General features: G+C 33.3%; 1 pseudogene; it reads left to right on the top strand.

Annotated features, from left to right (window-relative positions):
- Positions 1 to 20,863: 20,863 nt before the first annotated feature.
- On the top strand, positions 20,864 to 22,126 carry LOC100453858 (ribosome biogenesis protein WDR12-like; annotated as a pseudogene).
- Positions 22,127 to 22,789: the final 663 nt, after the last annotated feature.

Below are 22,789 nucleotides of genomic sequence, written 5' to 3'. Positions count from 1 at the left end.
ATAATTTTTACAAATGAAAAGAAAAGACATAGACTTAGAGAAAATATTTGCAGTGTATGTATAAAAAAATTAACATATTGAATATAAAAATAACCACTACAGATCAATAATTAAAAGACAATGTAATAAAATATTGGTGAAAAATCTGAATACATATTTTATAAAAAAAGATAGTCAAATAGCCTATTAGTCCATAAAAAGTCTATCAAGGTCATTAGCCATCAAGGAAATGCAACATGAAACTGCAATGAAATACGATAATTATTCATTAGAATAGCTGAAATTAAACAACTGACAACACAAAATGTTGCTAAAGATTTGGGATAATTAGAATATTCATATCTAGCTTGTTGGGATGTAAAACAGTGAAACAACTCTAGAAAACAGTTCAAAATTTCATACAAATTTCTTTATAAATTTGGATATATTTATGGAGTAAAAGTATAATTGTGTTGCATGCATAGATTGCATAGTAGTATAGTAAAGGCTTTTAGAGTATCCCTTACCTGAATAACACACATTATATTCATAGCAATTTGCCAACATCCACACCTCCCACTCCTTCACCCTTTTGAATCTCCATTGTCTATCATTTTATACTCCACTTCCATTAGTACACATTATTTAGCTCCCATTTATAAGTGAGAACGTGAGGTATTGGTCTTTCTGTGTCTGACTTTTTTCCCATTCCATCCCTGTTGCTGCAAAATACATGATTTTATTCTTTTTCATGGTTGAATTGTATTCCATTGTGTATATTATTCCATGGTGTATTTTATATTTTATTTAATCAATCATCCATTGATGGTCACTTAATTTGTTTCCATATATTTGCATTTTGAATAGTGCTGTAATAAACATATGAATCCAGGCATATTTTTAATAATAGATTTTATTTTCTTTTGGGCAGATTCCCAGTAGTGAGATTGCTAGATTGAACAATAGTTCCATTTTCAGTTCTTTAAGAAATCTTCATACTCTTTTCCACAGAGGTTTTACTAACTTACATTCCCATCAACAGTGTATAAGAGTTTCCTTTTTTCCACATCATGCCAACATAAAAATTTCTTATATGGCTTTCCTAAATATTTATCAAAGAGAAATAAAAGCATATGTTCAATAAAGACTTGTATAAGAATGTTAAATAGTAGCTTAATTTACAATACCCCAAATTTGGAAACAAGCAACAGGAGAAGGGATAAACTGCTCCTGGAATACCACTCAGCCGTATAAGGAATAAGCTACTGACACACTTGTTGCCCCGAGGCATGAAGGTCAGGGATTGAAGTTTTAGGGAGGAACACTGATTAATCTCACAGGTATAATGCTGAGCCCAACCAAAAGAGTTACAGAGTATGATTCTATTTATATAAAATTCAAAAAATACATATGTTACATATGCTATTTAAAGTCAAAATATAGTTTGCCTTGGGGAGCAGACATTGCCATTAACTAGAAAGAATCAGGAGGGAACTTTCTGGGATGCTGAAAGTGTTCTTTACTTTGACTGTGGTGGCAATAACTAAGTATATAGTCCTCAAGTCTCTTGAAACTGTACAAGTAAGATCTTAACATTTCTTTATATATAAACTATATCTCTCTATCAAAATAAACACCATTAAAGCAATTGAGGATTGAAGACCCAAAATGTATTAGAAAAATAGGCCAAAAACATAGATGGCCATGATTGATCCTAAAATAAATGTAAAGTTGCTCAACCTCACTTATAGTAAGATAAATGTAAATTAAAATTACAGTACGTGTTTTTCACCTTTTAGATAGTCAAGTTTCAAAAGCCTGACCGCACATTTTGCTGACAAGACTGGAAAAGTAAAAGAAAAACTTTCATAGATTGCTGGTGAGCGTGAACAATGGTACAATCCTTATGGAGGAATTTTGGAAAAATTTTATGAAACTACATTTGCTTTTAGTCATTGGTCTAGCAATTTTGCTTCTAGGAATTTATCCTAAAAATAAACATACACTAAGGACAATAACCACAATAAAAACATAGGCACACATTTATTTATAGGAGCAATTTTGCTATAAATATCCTGAAAATCATCTGGCAAGATACATAGGTTATTGACTGGAAAAATAGTTACGTCTATGCATTCGAACATTATGCAGCTATAAAGAATTAAGAAAAATATTTGTGAACTGATATAAAAAGCTTTTCAGGCTATAATATTAAGTTAAAAAATAAGGTAAGACAGATTATATGATATGCTTTTTATTAAAAATGAAAATGAAACTATATTTTAAAGTAGTGTTTATACACAAACAATAGGCTTTGGAAATTAATAAAAATACAAGAGGTGAATTGAAAGTGTTAAATATGTGGATACACTTTTTTTGAATATATTTTTCCAATGATTTTGAATTTAGAACACTTTTATTATCTTATACATCAAAACATTGAGCTAAATTTGTTTATTACATTAAGAAGTAAATAAACATTAACATTCTTGTGAACAGTTGCTCATATTCTGGTGAAAAGAGACAAAACTGTAGAGTGGGGAAAAGAGAGGAAGAGTGATATTGAATTATGATTTGATTTGGAATTAAAGGCATTGAAGTGAAGTCATTATAAAAAGGCATGAAAACAGACACCTTATCATCAATGAGCAATATTTGAGGCAAATCTAGATACTACTACCTACTAAAACTAATAGTGTTTGTAGTAGAAATGACTGGTTTCAGGTCTGGGACAGTGGAATTTGAAAGTTAACTGGAATATTTTATTGTCCAAGAAAGTGAGAAAATGCTCGCTACTACTGGAGATCTGTCAAAAAGACATTGGAGTCAGATAAACAGCTCCACTGGACAAATATGATTATCAAAATGAATAATGACTAAAATGAAATCTAAATCTAATATATTGATTTCAAAGTAGAAAAAATATACAAGTCCATACTTTTGCTAAATTAAAGTAACAATTAAAAAGTGAGAGAAGAACAAAAGAAAAGCTTTCCTTATAAAAGAATGCTGCTCAGTAAGCTGTGGACTTCATTTCTCTAAAAATTCAGGGCCTATTTTATAGAAGACATCCATGAACTTCACACAAATAAATTTAAAAATAAGTATGATGGAATTTTCTTATTTAAAACTTCCTATTTGTTGATGAGCATTCATAATGAGCTATTATTTGAAATGTTCATAAAGAATAGTGGCATAGGCTCATTTGAAAATTGGTATAATTGCAAGTCACAAAAGCTTTTGCAAATGTAAGTAGGACGATGTGTACCTACTTTAAATTTTATGAGCAAAGCTAATTATTTTAAATATGCATAGCATCATGAATGATGGATTGTCAAATACACTTTAGAAAATGCAAAGATTAAAATACTAACCTATGCCTCCTTAAAAAAAAATATTGTCTTTTACTACCATTATAATAAAATTCAAACCTCTTAGCAGATCCTATGAGACCCTGCCTAAATGGCCCTTCCCACTTCTACTTTCTTACTTTGCTCTGTTCACGTCAGCCCTCTGTCATATTAAAAAACCTATCACACTCTTACCTTCATCAAAATCTACTTGCCTTTTGATCCTACTTGTGATGCTTTTCCTCTACATCTCATGACCATTTTTATTCCCGTTAGTTTTGGTTCACAAATTATATTTTCCTGACCACTTCATGCTCTCAGTTTTTTAATTCTCTCTTATTAAACTATTATCTCTTCGGATACATTTTTAAAATCTGTAAATATTTACTTCTGTTTTTTTCCTTTGTTTAGCGTGTATTTCTTCCACTAGACTGTGATCTCTATTCTACGTAGAGAATGTTCTGGTCACCCATTATTCCCCCAAGGGCCTTAGTATGGTGTGTAGCACATATTGAGAGTATCAGATATAGAATTTTAAGATACAATAGGCTGGGCGCGGTGGCTCATACCTCTAATCCCAGCACTGTGGGAGCCGAGGTGGTCGGATCACCCGACATTAGGAGTTCAAGACCAGCCTGACCAACCTGGTGAAACCCTGTCTCTACTAAAAGTACAAAAATTAGCAGACGTGGTGGTGGGCGACTCTAATTCCAGATACTCAGGAGGCTGAGGTAGGAGAATCACTTGAACCCAGAAGGTGGAGGTTTCAGTGAGCCGAGATCGTGCCACTGCACTCCAGCCTGGATGACAGAGCGAGACTTCATCTAAAAAATAAATAAATAAATAAATAAGATACAATAATGACTCAATGTTAGTTACTATTATTAATGACTCATAATTCAGAATAAATAATTGCTTTATTCTTTAAAGACATTTTATTTAATACACAAAGCTTTATTTAATTATCTGTATATTAAGTTTAGGAATTTGGTTGGTGCCGCAGTAATTACAAGGATTAATGTGCAGCAGACATTTACATCTCGATCTATATTGCACGTCTGGAAGATCATGGTGAGCTACCAAAATTTTGTTTGTATGAAGAATGTAGAAACATCTTATGGGAAGAGATGGGATAGTGAAATTGGCATTAAATAAGAAACCAACTGCACATGCCTAGTAAAATATTGCCTTAGTAGACAGAAGGAAGGAATTCTGAATAAACTCCCTCAATGGTCAGCTTCCTTTCTTAAGAAGGAAAAAGCTTGTTGTTTCTCATTAAAACTTGCCCTTAGCTCAATCCGATGAACTCATATCTGAATTCTGGGAAGAGAAGGACAGATGCAATAAGTTAAAAATGATGCAACTGTTTTTAGACAAAATTCTGTGAGATGTTGGGATCAGAATGTAGCATTATCTTGGGAATAACACAGAAAAGAATGGTATCAAGATTGAGTAAGTTATTAATAGACATAGTCTCCTTGCTTCAGCCCAATGCTGCCTAAGTTAGAGAAGGGATTGGCAGGTGGATGGCCCCAAACCAAGTGTCTGTCTGGATAACAGTTATCCTGACCCTCAGAGGAAGATGAGAGCTTCAAGCTGTCCTCTTACAGCGCTCGTAAGATAACTCCCTGAGCTCTAAAAGGTGAGAAGGAAGAACTCCTGAGGAACTAGTATTTGTAATTGTGGATGGAAAAAGAAAAATTTTGTTTATCACCATGCGACTCAATTTTTACTTCCAGGTCATTATGACCCAAGGGTGTGCATAGCTTCTTGTTTCATGGAATTCACAGATGAATTCATCTACTAGTATATTGCATAATATTTTGATGCCAAAAATGTACATGTTTTTGAAGAGCTCTCAAGCATTCATACAATAGGTATTAGCCTTACAACTTTCTTTAACTGAATGTTTATAAGAACTAAATTTAAATAGAAAGCATGACAAATAAGGTATGACCGGAAAAGTTAAAAGATAAACCGTCTCTAACAAGGGAGTGGAGATGTACTTTGGAGAAGAAAAATTTTGAAAAGGACTCAAATAAGGGACGTTGTAGAATATTATCACTTGTACAAAAAAAAATAGACTATTGGCTTACTGAAGTCCTCGTAGCTGCCAGAATTTTTACTAGGAAGTAAAAAAAAACCATTTTCTTATATAAGCACTTCACCAGTGAAGATCAGCAAAGAACACTTAGAAACTTCCTGACTTTTAGTTTGAAAAGAGATGAAAGAAAATAGCACAATGCTGAAAACATGCATTATTTTTAAAATGTGTTATGGTTTTGATAACATCTATTTTATTATTTTGACTTCCACCTGATTGGTAAGTTTTCTATCCAACAAAATTCTAAAGTTGCCTCAGTGATTTGTGCTTTAAGAACTTTCAACATGCAGGAGAATTTTAAAGTATAGAATAAATCATCCACATATTTATTAATACTTATGATTATTAAGGTAATAGAATTTCAATTACAAATTGAATGAGAAAAAAAGTGTTTCCAAAATACTTTTATAAATTGATACACATACAAGTAAGGTTTGTGGTCTCCAGCATAAGCACTTGTATTCACTCAACATTTCTGTAATTTCTACACTTCCCAATGGTATCTAGAAGTTACATTACATGGTTTTCTAAGAGGAAAAACCCTAAACATGCTCTCTCTATACCATAATCCTTCGGAACCTACCTCGTCCTTTAACCTCCTTCCAAGTAATTTTATTTTATTAATTGCACAAATTTTTGCAATGTTGGGGATTGTTGAACTTAGTATTTTGTTTTCTTTTGATCAGGAGGTGTTAGACTTTATTGCCTGAAGTGGTACCATTTGTTCTGTGTGAAATATGGTTAGCATCACCTTACTTTTTTAAGTGTATATTTATAACCTTTAGAAGCAAATGTACTCTATCCACATGGCTAGCATTTATTGTTTTATGTTCTGCACGCAAAGCTGCTTTTCTTAATAATAAGAAACAGCTGTTTTAAGCACAACAATGAAAGCAATGGGTCATACATGCTTAAATTAGATACAAAGGGAGTCCAAAAGGGCTAAACTCTTTAGTTCTGTCTCACTCTTCCATGATTAATGCACTCTAAAAAGAACAGTTATACACTGTTGAGATTTAACAGATGCTAACAAGAACCCATTCCAGTGTACATTTGTTAGGCAGCTGTATTTTACACCAGCAGTGATTACAATGGGGAATCAATGTTTCCATGACAGTAAGACCCACAGAACTAAGGTAAAATAATGGAAAATATTAATGTGATATATATTATATATATATAGATATATATATATATCTATCTCATAGATTTAAAAGTCATCTTTTGATTATGTAGTTCACATTTTAAACTTGAAATTTTCATATTGAGAAAAATAAAAGATAAAATCAAGTCATTTCTGATGCATATGTTATCTACTTTGGAAGGAGGCAAAGAGTTATATATAAAATAATGTATACAAAGTATTTACAAAACATGGTTTTAAAAAATTCACAGTTAATAATATGTTTGCCCATATTTCCATTCACATAGTTAAATGTTAACATACAGTTCTTTCAGTTTTAAAGTATATTTTTCAAGTGTGTATTAAAGAAGGTAAAATAGATTTTTTTCATATATGAACTGGAGCTCTGTATATTTGAGTACACATATAATTCTTCACTTCTGTAATATACAGAAGCACTTTGGGTCCTTTGATGTTATCTGAAAGTTTTAATGTAACTTTATCTATACTAAATAGACATTGTTGGTGCTCTGAAACGAAATTATTTTTGAATGACTCAAGAGTTACAATAAAGAACTGCTGCATCTATGTCTTATTTTGAAAAGTGCTACCTAAAGTCAGAAATACCATTCAACCCAGCAATTCCATTACTGGGTATATAACCAAAGGAATATAAAACATTCTATTATAAAGACACATGCACACATGTGTTCATTGCAGCATTATTCACAATAGCAAAGACATGGAATCAACCTAAATGCCTATCAATGATAAACTGGATAAAAACAACCTGGTACATATATACCATGGAATACTATGCAGCCATAAAAAAGAATGAGATCATGTCCTTTGCAAGGACATGATCTTTCCAGGGACATGGATGGAACTGCAGGCCACAATGCTTAGCAAACTAACACAGGAACAGAAAACCAAATACTGCATGTTCTCACTTATAAGTGAGAGCTAAATGATGAGAACACATGGACACAGAAAGGGGAACAACACACACATGGAACTTTTGGAGGATGGAGGATGGAAGAGGGAGAGGATCAGGAAAAATAACTAACGGGTACTAAGCTAAATACCTGGGTGAGAAACATTCTGCACAACGAACCCCCATGACACAAGTTTACCTATGTAATAAACCTGGTCATGTACCCCTGAACTTAAAATACAAGTTAAAAAAAATCCAGAAATATTGCATCTCAATAGCACAAAACCAAATGACCCAATTTACAAATGAGCAAAGGACTTGAAGAGACATTTTAAATGTTCAACAGGTACATTATAAATTCTCAACATTACTATTTATCAGGAAACACAAATCAACCAATGGGGTTTTCACCTTACACCAGTTAGGATAGCTGTTATAAACAAGACAAACAAACACAAAAATATAACAAATGTTAGGATGTGGAGAAATTATAACCTTCTACACTATTTTTGAGAATGTAAAATTATTCAGCTGCTATGAAAAATAGTATAGAGATTTCTCAAAAATAATCAAAAGTAGAACTGTAATACAGTCCAGCAGTCCTACTTCTGATTATGTACCCAAAGAATTGAAATCTGGATCTGGATGAGCTGTCTGCACTTCAGTGTTTTGTGTAGCATTATTCACAATAGCCACATTATAAAAACAAACCAAATGTCCATAGACAGATGAATGGATAAATAAAATGTTGTATATACACACAATAATATATTATTCAGCTTTTAAAAATAAGGAAAACCTGACACTTGAAACAACACAGATGAAACCAGAGGTCACTATGCTAAATGAAATAAACCAATAATAAATGAACAAATACTGCATGATTCCACTTATACAAGGTACCTAAAGTCCTCCAACTCACAGGAGCGGAGAACAGTGGTTAGCAGGGGTTGGAGGAAAAGGAAATGGGGAGTTGTTGTTCAATTAGTATGAAGTTTGAGTTATGCAAGATGTATTAATTCTAGAAATCTGCTGTACAGCATAATTCCTATTGTCAACAATACTGGACTATGCACTTAAAGTTTTGTTAAGAGGAGAGATCTCATGTTAAGCATTCTTAACACAGAGACACACACACACACACACACACACGCAGAAACAAGGAAATTGGGAGGTGATGGATAGTCTATTACCTTGGTTGTGGCGACGGTTTCATGAATGTGTGCATATGCCCAAACTCATCAAATTGTAAACATTAAATATGTTCAGTTTATTGCATATCAATTATACCTCAATAAAGCTATTAAAAAAAGAGTTACAGTAAGATCTAGAGTTGTACTGCTGACAATTCTGTATCTTTGTAATAGAACACCAAACACAGTCATGGATCACTTAATGACACGGATATACTCTCAGAAATGTGTCATTGGGTGATTTCGTGTTGTGAGAATATCACAGAGTGTGCTTACACAAATCTAGATGGTAGAGCCTATTATACGCCTAGGCTGTATGGCATAGCCTGTTGCTCCTAGGCTACAAACCTATACAGCACGTTACTCTATTGGACACTGTAGGCAATTGTAATATAATGTTAAGTATTTGTGTGTCTAAACATAGAAAAGGTACAGTAAAAATACAATATTATAATCTTCTGAGACCACAGTTGTATATAAGGTCAGTCATTGAGTAAAAAGTCGCCACGGGGTATGTGACTATACTATATACTGTATTATAAATATTTCCCCTTTTACTTAACAATGTGCATATATCATATGTGCTAATGCATACTGAATATAAATTATCTAATTACATATTAAAATAATTTAATTTAAATAATTAACAAATAATTTTACTAATAAATAATGTCTCTTTAAAAACCTTAGAATGAGTAACTTAGAATATTAATATAATAAACACATCTAGAATATTGTTTCACCACAAAGGAAATACATTTACCTACTATTTCTTACAAAAATATTGAGATGAAATTTTAGATAAATTACTTTTTTAGAAGGTAATTGGTAATAATTATAGGCAATTTTTTTGTTGTTTAAAGAATTATCCATGCACTCTGCTAATAGTATGTGATATGAGGGCCGGGCATGGTGTCTCACTCCTGTAATCCCAGCACTTTGGGAGGCTGAGGCGGGCAAATCATGATGTCAAGAGATGGAGACCATCCTGACTAACACGGTGAAACTCCGTCTCTACTAAAAATACAAAAAAAAAAAAAAAAAAAAAAAAAAAAAAATTAGCCGGGCGTGGTGGCGGGCGCCTCTAGTCCCAGCTACTCAGGAGGCTGAGGCAGGAGAATGACGTGAACCCGGGAGGCGGAGCTTGCAGTGAGCCGAGATGGGGCCACTGCACTCCAGCCTGGGCGACAGAGCGAGATTCGGTCTTAAAAAAAAAAAAAGTGGTTTGGAGTCAATACTCACTCTTTCCAAAAGGAAATCACTGTTCCTTTTTCTGTCATCATAAATTAGATTTGCCTTTTTTTGAAATTCCTATAAATAGAATAATCCTGTATAAGCCTTGTTGCTGCTGGTATGTTTGGTTATTATAATATTTTTAAAAATTCGTTTATGTTATTGCAGAGTAGTACTGAATCACATGAATGCACCATAAATGTTTTATCCCTTCACTTGTTGCTTTCCATTTTATTTGGGTTACAACAAAATACAGGCTCCCATGAATAAAACTGCTAGAAATATTACCGTGCAAGTCATTTTACGAGCATATGCTTTAATTTTGCTCAAGTAATAACCTGGAAATTTAATACATTTTATAGGTTAGGTGTGTATTTAACTTTATATCAATATGCTGAAATGGTTTCCCGAATGGCTGTGTCATTTTACCCTTCTATTAACAATGTATTAGAGGTCCATTTTCTCCACATCTTCTTCTCCAACATTTTGTTCTGTCACTTATTTTCAATTAGCTACTCTACTGTATATGAATTAGTGTTATATTGAATTTATGTGATAAATAGAATAAATTATGATGTTGACAACCTATTCATATGCTTATTAGCTCTTCATATACCTTAGTTTTGAAATGTGTGGTGAAATATGAAGCTAAACATAAAAGCTAGAAAAATAAAGCTAGAATACAAACATAAAAGGAAATCTTTGTGATCTTGGGTTAGGCAAAGATTTTTTAGAGGACCCAAAATAAGTAAGTAATTAAAAATAATTTATTTTCAATTATAAGTAATTTTCTTATTTATTTTTATTGTATTTATGGCAACAAAGGGCTTTTATAAAAAATATGTAAATAACAGTTGTGAAGCAATAATTTTAAAATGCTGTTTTTTTTTAATTGAAGAGGACTAAAACATTTTCCCAAATAATATATGCAAGTTACCAAGTAGCACAAAAAATATTTAATAGCATTAGACATGCAAATTAAAAGACTAAAGTACCATTAGAAGGATTAAAATGTAAAAGACTGGCAACACCAAATGTTAGAGAAAACTAGGAGTCTCATACACTTTTGGCTGTGGTATGAACTGATGTAACCACGTGAAAAACAATTTGGCCATTTTGTCATAGAAGTTGAACATCCATTTACACAACAGTGAAGTAATTACAATCTCATATATGTTTACAAATACTTTGTATGTTAATTTTCATAATAGTATTACTCATAATATTCAAAACTCAGAAACAAACCAGAGTACCATCAATAGGAATATTAAGTGCTATATACATATATTCATGAAATCTAATACAACACTGCAATTAAAAGGAACAAACTATTGATACATGTAAAAACATGGATAGTTCTAAAAAATACTGAGTTGAGTGACAGAAGTCAAATACTGAAGAGAACCTACTCTAAAACTCTATTTATATGAAAATGCGTATGAGTCATAGGTTGCTCCCACATTGATTGAGGAGGAGACTATGAAAAGCATTATTTCCTAGGGTTCATCTTAAAATTCTACCTACTGCACTAACATAGGGTGATAAATATCAAACCAGTGGTTGCCTCTGGAGTCAGGGAGTAACTGAGAAGAGACACAAATACATTTGGGTGATGAAAATGTTTGGGGCCTTTATTTACAGCTTTCAAGACAGATTGAAGAGTACCCTTAGGATCTGAGTGTTTCTCTGTTTGAAAGAAAAAAAAATACAGAATAAAATAAGTTAATAAAATCTATTTATACACAAGTATGTATATGCTGAACATTGTATTAAGAATAAGATAATAATGTATTTTAATCTTACAATTACCCTATATGGTGAATATGATATTTATTCCCATCTTCCAGATTAGGAAACTGAGACTCATATATCTTAAGTAGTATGATTAATTTCTGATGATTAGTATATAAGAAATCAGTGTTGAATATTATATTTGTATAAATGTAGAGACAAATATCCTATATAGCCTTTCTCTAGAAGGCTATATTAGTGGATATATTTGGATTTTATATTAGTGGATAACTTTCCTTTCAAAGATTCAACTTATTCTAATATATATGATGAATCTGATGATGACTGGGAATGGAATTATATTGATTGTTTAACATTAGGTTAATTGACACGTAAGAACGCAGATGGAGCTATGGGGTAGGTGAAAGTATAGAGTGTCCTGAATTGACAGAAATATATGTTTTGTTTTTTTTTTTACCAGTATGCCAAGTAATGCTTTTCTTGTTTCTGTTGTTCAAGAATTCTAGTTTCTTGTTAAAGCAATTATTTTTATATGGCCGACTTGCCAGTTGTACAGGTTAACTGCATATACATTTACATAATAATTTATTTGCAAAGCACAGCAAGCAAATTCTGTGAGTTTGTTCTGGGTCAAAGTTTCAAATGCTGATTATTGTTTATTGGGAGCTCAGAAGAGAGTCCAAGGCTTGACAATGGTTATATTAGTTTTGGTTACCAGGGTGGCTGCTTCATATCTGGAAGGTTCAGGCAACAGTTACTGAAATTTAATCAGTAATGCTTTCTAAATGTAATCTTTATAGTTAATCAGCAAGGCTGATTAATACAATCATATGTGTTTATGAGTATTGGACCCAGTTCTTGCAAGAAAAGACAATTTTATTGCAGAATACCATCAGCAAGTTAACACCATTAAGGCTTATTGGCATTCTCTCCTGCTTTGCAAGGACATCTGCCATGCATGCAATGTGGTCCTTTCCATCAACTTAGAACACAGGAATGTCATTACAGTCTCACAAATTTACTGAAAAAAAAAGATAAAAAGTTATTGGTGAAAGTGGAGAAGCGAAAAGTCATTTTAGTAGTCTTATTACTTTGTACTCGTGTGATAATTAATGTGATTATACTACTTCCTGCACAGATCTTGCTATTATGAGGAGAAGTAGGAAAGAATATACTCAGGTTTGGGGATGATGGTTGTTTCAGCTGATGTTCAATTAAGAAAGTACAATCACTATGAGGATTATGGGATAGATATTTATTACAGGAATTAGAGTTTGCCCAATTGTGGGAGGAGATGGGGATGCAAGGTATGAATTGTAACTGAAAGATCAGAGAAAAGATACTCATTAGCCCTGACACAGAAGAAAAGGGTGTAGCTTTCTGGGAAACCTGAAAATTAGAAATATCTATATCCAGCTGCTTGATTAAAACTAAAGAAAGGGATTGATGTGGAAATTTAGATTTTTCATGGTTTCTGCCACTATAAGATTACAGCAAAGTTCCTGGTAGGGGCTTGTGTCAGAAAAGATAGCAGTAGGAGAGGAGAGTTGCATAAGTGGGAAAGGTGGAAGACAAATTGGAACTCATTCTTAAACCTACACCTGCCTCTTACCATCTCTGAGAATGACCTTCAGAGAGTGAAGGTCATTAATTTTTGAGTCTCCAATTTTGTGTGCATTTACTTTTGGCCAACTCTATGCTGACACTTTAAAAGAAGAGCAATTATAGCCAACATAGTTTTTGGCAAAACCAAATCAATGATTGAATAATCTAGCATGCAGGAGAAGGTCAACTTCTGGAAAGAACGTTGAGGTGATGGAAAAACTTAGTTTAAGTGTATACCAGAACCTGAGAGTTCAGTCAGAAACTGGGTTAGCAACAAGGCATATGGAATTCAAATATGAGTGAGCTTAAGAGAGGTGTTCTTGGGAAAATATGACATTAGAGACAAGATAGATGTCCCAATGGTAAAGAATTATGTTTTAATTTGACAGAATTTAAGTTCATTTCTTTGAACAGCTCTTTTTTTATGATGCAGTCTGAAAGATGCACCTTTCTTCCTCTAAGCAGGTGTGAACTTATCACATCTTAGGTTTGTCTCCAAGATCATTCTCTTCTATTCTCCACTTCAACATTTGTGTTCCATGGCCTCATAATTGTATTCCTTTGTGAAAATTATGCATCTGCACACATGCATACGTCTCTAAACAATATTTAATCTGTTTGCAAGTGTCTCATTAATGTTATTCTACTACAAAAGTCCTTCTAAAATGTTCTTTTTTTCCCTTAATATTTGATTTGAGATTTAAGTTGGTAAACGTGCTTTAATTTATACATTTTAATTGTTATATTATTCCATTTTATTTATTTTATGTATAAGCCATATATACTGAATTATTCATTTTAGTATATTCTGTTGCAGACACTCAGCAAAATAAAATTATCATTGTACTGTTATTGGGCATTTAGTTTGTTTCCAAGATTTCACTGTTGTCTTCAAAGCTGCCATAAACATTCTCAAATCTTTGACCTTGTGCATGTGTAAAAGCTTTTCTGAGATGTGTAACTACAGTTCAAGATCTAGGAACAATTGATCTTCACCGTTGGATCAAGGATGTGTTGCTGAAGAAGATGACATTGAGTAGGTCTGCAAGGATGATAGGCTTTGAGGAGTTGGAGATGGAAGAAGGACATCTGGAATGAAAGGAGCAAGAAGGGAAAGGTCTTACAGAAAGCAGAGAGGAGAAACAGAGGGAGGTGCATACTGAGAGAGTCTGTTGTTGCTCAAAGTGTTGCCCTTAGTAAAGACAACCCTAATTGTGTCCAGATGGAATGTAGAGAAGCTAGAAACTGATCGTAAAAACTTCGAGATCCAAAAGATAATGCCTACAGTATGTGGAAAGGATAAAAGATTAAGAAAATTTTGAGAATCAACCCAGAGTTCCAGAAATATTTACTGTGGACAGAGCTAAATCTGAAGGCAGATTGAATACTCTTAGTGTTCTTTGGCCCAGTTGGCCAATAGTATTCATCATAGCTGGGGAATATTTTACATTGGAGATCCCAAAGATGAAGTTCCTGCTTCTGTAGTTAGAGATGAGTGAACCCATATGACATGGTGAAACATTTTCTGATCTTGTTTCTCAAAGTTAGTTTTGCTACATAAATAATGTATTTCAGATGTTTGCTTTTATATTCTCTCTTCCCCTAATCTTCAATTCATCCTGAGAACTAAAGGTTTATAGTTCATAGTTTTCATAAAGGATCTGTGACCTTTTATAAAATGTGGGGCATATTATTACCTATTTCTAAAACCTCACAGCTAACCACTCAAAGACAGGTCATTGGAATAATTCCCATTTTAAATATGTAAATATTGGACTGCCAGTTAGAACTAAATAGTGTTATTTAGTGGAAGGTAAACAGACAAAATTATTTAGACCTTGGAGTGAACATTGGAGCTTTCATTCTCATGGAAGTGAGAATTCTAAATGTGAAACCTTGGAATTTACTTCATTTCAGGTGACCGTTCTACACGAATTGTAGCCATTCAAGCACCATGACTGTGATTGGCTAGATAATAGACACATGACTTGATTTTGGCCAAAGTAACATGCTCTAAAGTCTCTGGGAGAAGTTTCTTCACTCCTTAAAAACTCAAGGAAATTATCCCCTCCACTTGTTCTAGTAGTTGTGTCAAAAAGTGATGCTTAGAACATTGACACACATATTGCTACCATCCATATATTTATTAAGGATGTCAAATTGGAGAGTAGAACAAAACATGAGATATTTATGACCATGTTGAGCAACTAATTAGCTAACCTTGGAAACCAGTCTCCTCACAGACTTCCAATGGTCTTTATTCTCTGTACATTTGAATTTCCATCTACTATCATTTCTTTTCAGATTAAAAGATATTTTATCATTTCTTGTAGTGACAAGCTCTTTCCGTTTTCATCTTTTATAAAAAATGTCATTTAAACATTGCTTTACAAAGTATTTTTACTGCATATAAAGTTTCTGTCAACAATTTTATCTATTTTTTGGTTTGTTCTTTTTGTTGTTGTTGTTGTTTTAGTTTTAGAACTTAAAATGTCACTTAGAAATAAGTGACTTCTGGTTTTGACTATTTCTGATGAAAAATAAACAGAATCTGTTTTCTTTGTTCTCGAGTAAATCATTTTTTTTCTCCTATGAATCTCATTGAGGCTTGGCTTTAGGCTCTTTTTTGGGGAGGTAGATCAAGAGTAGGTCTGACTCCTATCTCTCATCATACACAAAAATCAAATAAAAATGGATTAAAGACAATCTGAGGCTGAAACCATGAAATTACCTAAAAAAAACCTCTAAGGTAACTACTAAGATAATTGGAATCCCACTTTGTCTGATATTAATATAACCACTCCAATTTTCTTTCAGTTGGAGCTTGTGCCACATATTTTTATATTCTTTTACTTTTATCTATGTCTTTGTACATAAAGGGTGTTGCATATGAGGGTGTTGACTTTGTATCAAACTGGACAATAGTTGTCTTTTAATTGGTGTGTTCAGACTATTTACATTTAATGTAATTATTCACACTGCTGGGTTGAAATCTACAATCCTTTCGTAGTTTTGTTCTATATCATTGATATTTTTTGTGTCTTTGTTACTCTTTATTTTTTTTTTTTCTGTCAGCTTTTTGTTGTGTTTTTATAAAACCCTTTTAGCTTCACTATTGGCTAATTAGTTATTAATTATGTCTATTTTCCTACTTTTATTTAGTTACCTTAGAGTTTACAATAAACATTGTTATCATTAATCTTCAAATAATATTATACCACTTCATATATTGCTTCATAATTTTTAAAGGGATACTTTCAATTCCCTCCTTCTGTCATTTGTGTTACTACAGTAAATCAAAGGTTCCAAACAAGTGTCCTTATACAAGGGAATTCAAAGAGCTACTCTTGTGATACCAACAAACATTTGGGGAGTAGAAACATTATTGGATCAAAAGGTTAAAAGGGGCTATGGAAATTCCAGAGAATATAAGCAAAATTCAGTCAGGAAAAAAAAATTGAGCAATCATACAATTATAACACAAAAATAAAGATTTAAAAAATCAGCTTGAAAACTTAATATAGATATTACATATATATAGTAGAATGTAAAATAAGCATAAAATTTATTTTTATAATTCAATATTTGTTTAGGAAGCAAGAGGATTAACCTGTATAAAAATATTTGAAAGAATATTTTCAAAAAGTTTAAAATTTCCATTGAAAAGGTTTTATTAGGGAATGGTTTAGATTTCTTTTCTCACTTTAGACTAAGAAATGCCTGGTTTCCCTGAATAGCCTTTGAATTTTATTTTTTGCTGAATATACTTTTTAACAATATAGACATTCTAGAATTTATTTTACCTTTGAATTAGATTGGTAATTATTTTATTCATTTGATAGTGTGCTCCATAAAACACTATACTAGGCACTATAAATGATAAAATCCAATAACTTTACTTTGAATTAGAACACTTTACTTTGAATTAGAATGTAGTGAGGTGAGTGCTATTATAGAGAGAAACACATTTTATAGAAATAATGCTGATATAGCACCTAATATTTCCTACTAAGGTGATATGTTACTATAATCTCATCATCAAACAGATTTAAATCACATCAATTGCTCCAAATATACCATTTATAGCAAAGTGATCCAGTTGAAGGACTCCAATTGCACATAGGCTTTGTGTCCCTTTTGTCTCTTTCAGTCAAGAACATTTACTTACTCTTTTCTTAATTTGCATGATGTTGAAGTTTTTGATTATAAGGCCAGTTATTTCACAAAATTTTCCTCTGTTTGAGTTTGTCTGCTATTTCTTCAGGATGAGATTCATGTTATGCATTTTTGACAAGAGCAGGGATGTTATGCCTTCTTACTGCATTCTATGAATGGGCACACAATGCCAATTTGTCCCATTTCAGGTAAAATTAACAGTGATCACCTAATGAAGGTGGGGTCTCCAGGCTTCTGCACTACAAAGATACTCAGTTTTTTTCTGTATGTAAATAAGCATTTCATGGAGGGATATTTTGAAGCTACATAATTATCCCATTCCTCATCATATGATGAATTTAATTATTTATTTGTGTCAGTGTAGATTCATCGGTCTTTATTTTAATCAATGGTTTATAAGCCACTAATATAATGATTCCTTTTGATGCTCAGGATGTTCCTGTTTTGATCAGTGGGAGATTCTTTGAACTAATTTTTGGGTTCTTTTGACATGGCTGTTTCATTCTTTAGTCACTTTCTTATATTCTGGAATAACAAGATGTTCAACGCTCATTTGTATTTTTCTTTTCCCCTAGCCTTGGCATCAACCATTTCTCCAAAGGAGCTCCAATTTCATTTTCAGTAAAAATCGGTATATAAGGCCAAGTTCTGAGGCGTGCTTGTTAACTTTCAGCCCTTTTGGTGGACAAAGCTGGTAAGTAAATACATCCTTTTACATTTATTTCTCTACTTATTTACATTTATTATGTTTTAGGGGTTATACCCAAGAACCCAAAAGCAAATGAAATAAAAACAAAGATAAATAGCTGGGACCTAATTAAACTAAAGAGTTTTTGCATAGCAAAAGGAAGAGTCAGCAGAGTAAACCGACAACCCACAGAGTGGGAGAAAATCTTCACAATCTATGAATCTGACAAAGGACTAATATCCAGAATCTACAACAAACTCAAACAAATCAATAAGTAAAAAAAAAAAAAAAAAACAATCCCATCAAAAAGTGGGCTAAGGACATGAATAGACAATTCTCAAAAGAAGTTATACAAATGGCCAACAAACATATGAAAAGTGCTCAACATCACTAATGATCAGGGAGATGCAAATCAAAACTACAATGCAGTACCGACTTACTCCTGTAAGAATGGACATAATCAAAAAATCAAAAAACAGGAGACGTTGCCTTGGATGTGGTGATCCAAGAAGTAAAACTGTCCGTTTGCTGATGATATGATCGTTTGCTTGAAAATCCTAAAGACTCCTCCAGAAAGCTCCTAGAACTGATAAAATAATTCAGCAAATTTCCAGATTCAAGATTCTACACTGCTGGTGGGAATGTAAACTAGTACAGCCGCTATGGAAAACAGTGTGGAGATTCTTCAAAGAAATAAAAGTAGAGCTACCATTTGATCCAGCAATCCCACTACTGAGTATCTACCCAGAGGAAAAGAAGTCATTATTTGAAAAAGGTACTTGCACATGCATGTTTTTAGCAGCACAATCCACAATTGCAAAATTGTGGAACCAACTGAAATAAATGCCCATCAATGAACGAGTGGATAAAGAAACTGTGAGATATATATACATAGATATATAGAGAGAGAATGGAAGGGGGGTGAGGGATAAAAGACTACAAATATGGTGCAGTGTATACTGCATGTTTGATGGGTGCATGAAATCTCACAAGTCACCACTAAATAACTTACTCATGTTACCAAATGCCACCTGTACCCCAATAACTTGTGGAAAAAAAAGTTAGTTACTTCCAAGGTACAATGGGAGTATGAGTATTGGGTAAATGCTCCTTCTGCAAAAGGAAGACATTGGCCATAATGAAGGGGCTACAGGTCCCATGCAAGTTCAAAACCTATCAGGAGAGTCATTAAATCTTAAAGTTCTAAAATAATTTCCTTTGACTTAATGTCTCATATCCAGGGCATGCTGATGCAAGGGGTGGGCACCTTCCAATCAGCTGCCAGCACCGCTAGGACAAACCAGGTGGAAGAAGATGGGGTAACCGTTCTTGTTGAGTCTTCTTGTTTTCATATTTTTCCATGCTGAATGTTTCCTTCTGTTCCATCAGACTCCAGGTTCTTCGGCCTTTGCATTGTTGGACTTATACCAGTGGTTTGCCAGGGGCTCTCAGGCCTTCAGTCACAGACTGAAGGCTGCACTGTTAGCTCCCCTACTTTTGAGGCTTTTTGGACTTAGACTGAGCCACTACTGGCTTCTCTCTTCCCCAGCTTGCAGACGGTCTGTCATAGGACTTGGTCTTGTGAGCCTGTGAGCCATTTCTCCCTAACAAACTATCCGTCATATATACATATATCCTATGAGTTCTGTCCCTCTGGAGAACCTGGACTAATACAGGAGAAGAAATAAGAAGAAACAAGCACATGAAAAGTTGTTCACCCTTATTAGCCATTAGTTAAATACAAATTAAATCCACAACAATATGTCAGTACACACCTATGAGAATGGAATAAAGAAAATAGTGATGACACTGCATGTTGGCAAGAATGTGGAAAAACTAGATCACTTATGCATTACCAGTGGGAATGTAAAATACTACAGTCACTCAGGAAACCAAAATGGAAGTTTCTTAAAAAACTACACATATTGACTATCATACAACCCAGAAGTTTTCTGGGAATTTTCCCCAGAAAAATTAAAATTTATATTCACACAAAAATCTGTAACAAATGTTTATTGCAGCCTTATTTATAATAACCAAAAACTGGAAATAATTGGAATGACCTCCAATGAGTGACTGACTAAATGAACTAGTACATGCATACATGGAATACTACTCAGCAATAGTAAGAAAAAAAACTCTATCAATACACACAGTATACGGAAGAAATCTTTGGATAATTTTGCGGAGTAAGAAAAGCCAATTCCAAAAGGAGCAGACTGTATAATTTCATTTATATAACAATCTTGAAATGACAGAATTATAGAAATGGAAAACAGATTCGTAGTTGTCAGGTATTAGGAATGGTGAGAGCAGAGTTGGGAGTGTGAGAGGAAAGTGAATGTGGCTACAAAATGGCAGCCATTAGAGTTCCTTGTGGTGATGAAAGTGTTCTGTATCTTCACAGTATTAATATTAATTCAATATCCTGGTTGTGATATGGCACTACAGTTTTGCAGGACATTACCATTGGGGAAAACTAAAATACATTAAACCTGTCTATATTACTTCTGTAAAATCAGATATATGGGATTCTACAATTAATTGAAAATATAGGAAGAGATCCAAGGAAACAAAGTGGAAGCCAGCCTTCAAATGCAGCTTCTCACGTACATATTCAGTCTAATTTTGAGCTGTCATTTTTTAATCCTAAAAAACCAGAGCTCTCATTCTCTGAATACCAACCCATATGTTTCTGTGGGCAAGTCTTGTGTGTACTCCCTGCCATGTCTCCATTCCAAACACACTTCTACAGTGATAACATGAAATATATCATAGATGATGTTCTCTTCTCAATCTCTGCTGCCTCCGAAATAGCTAACCTTAGTAACATCATGAATAAATTGCCGAAGGACAAAAATGAGTTCCACAAACATGTGGAGTTTGATTTCCTTACTGAGGGCCAGTTTCTGCTAATTTCCTTGGTCAAACACATGGGCCTGGAGATCATCTCATCAGAAGAGGTTGTGGAACTAGAATATGTGGAGAAGTACACTGCCCACCAGCCAGAGCACTGCATATTCTATGATGACTGGATCAGTTCAATTAAAGGGGCAGAGGAATGTACCTTGACTGGTTCTTATGATGAGACTTCTGTGTTCTGATCCTTGGAAGAAAAGTTCATAATGATGACTGTGAAACATACAGATGCTGTGAAAAATGTGGCCTCGGTGAAAAAAGACAGTTTGTCTTGTTTTTACTGAATTCTTCCATTGATCAGAGTACTGTCTTACCGGAGTAGAATTCAATGAGAAACAGGGAAAGCCCTACACTGCTGCAGAGATCATACTGGAATTGTAGATTATATAGCTGTTGATAGCTCAGAAACTATATTTTGCAGTGGCTGATGAGATAAAATGTTAAATATCTAGTCTACAGTCTCTATAGATAAAGAAGATGAAATGGTGGAATTCACAAATTGAGAAAGAAACAGAAAACAGAGCAATTGGGACTAACAAGGACTCCCATGCTGACCCTCTCTGACCACAAGGAAGCAATTTCCTTGGTTCTGTGGTCAAATGTTGAAGGAATCTGCAGTGCATCTTGGGACCACACAATTAAAGTGTGGGATGTTGAGTTCAGCAGTCTTAACTCAACTTTGTCAGGAAATAAAGTATTGTATTTTCTATTTTCTACTCTAAATGTTTAGCATCTGGAAGCACAGACATGCATATAAGACTGGGATCCCCAAACTAAAGATAGTTTTTTCTGTCGTTTTCCCAACTTCACATACAGGCTGGGTGACATCAGTAAAATGGTCTTCTATTCATGAACAGCAGCTGATTTCAGTATATTTAGGTGACGCTGTCAAGCTGCAGAATACAAGAAGTTTTAAGGCTCCATTCTATGATCTAGCTGCTCATGAAGACAAAATTCTGAGTGTAGACTGGACAAACACAGGGATACTTCTCAGTGGAAGATCAGAAAATGAATTATATTCCTACAGATATTCACCTACCACTTCCCATGTGGGGCATGAAAGTGAATGATAATTTGATTACAGAGATTCTTTCTATAAATATTGGTAAAGAATCATGAAATTACATTGATGCAGATGCCGAAAGCAGCCTTTTAGATTAAAGTTTATATAATAGTTTCACCGTTTATAATAGTTAACATACCACTTTTTTATTTATAATAGAATAGTTGGTGTTTAGAAAATATAAAATGTGGCCTGCATTTACTACCCTATATAAATTCTTGAAGATAAACTGAGTTTTTAATTTATTTTTAAAGGTATTAATTTGTATTAAGATTTTCTTTTGAAGTTCTATAAAAGAGTACGTTACAAATACAAAAATAAAAAACATAAACCTTAATTTTTAAAGAAAGTGTAGTGGTAAAGTTGTAGCACCTGTCTCCAGGTCCCACATTCTTAACATTGTACTATATAGCTGTCTGCAATGTTTTGTCCTGGCTGTTTTCAACATTTTTTTTTAAACATAGTATTTTGTTTTACTTTGTTTTTTATTATCTGATACTATGCTGATATTGCCTAGCATTTGTTTTTTCTAGACAGCACTATAGCTGTCTGCAATGTTTTGTCCTGGCTGTTTCCAACAGTTTTTTTTAAACATAGTATTTTGTTTTGCTTTGTTTTTTTATTATCTGATACTATGCTGATATGATCTAGCATTTGTTTTTTTCTAGAT

The sequence above is a fragment of the Pongo abelii genome, chromosome 10 (assembly GCF_028885655.2).
Source record: "Pongo abelii isolate AG06213 chromosome 10, NHGRI_mPonAbe1-v2.0_pri, whole genome shotgun sequence".
In the NCBI taxonomy this organism is placed as follows: domain Eukaryota; kingdom Metazoa; phylum Chordata; class Mammalia; order Primates; family Hominidae; genus Pongo; species Pongo abelii.
Note: the sequence above shows the minus strand (reverse complement) of the source record. Positions and strands in the feature narration are given on the sequence as shown.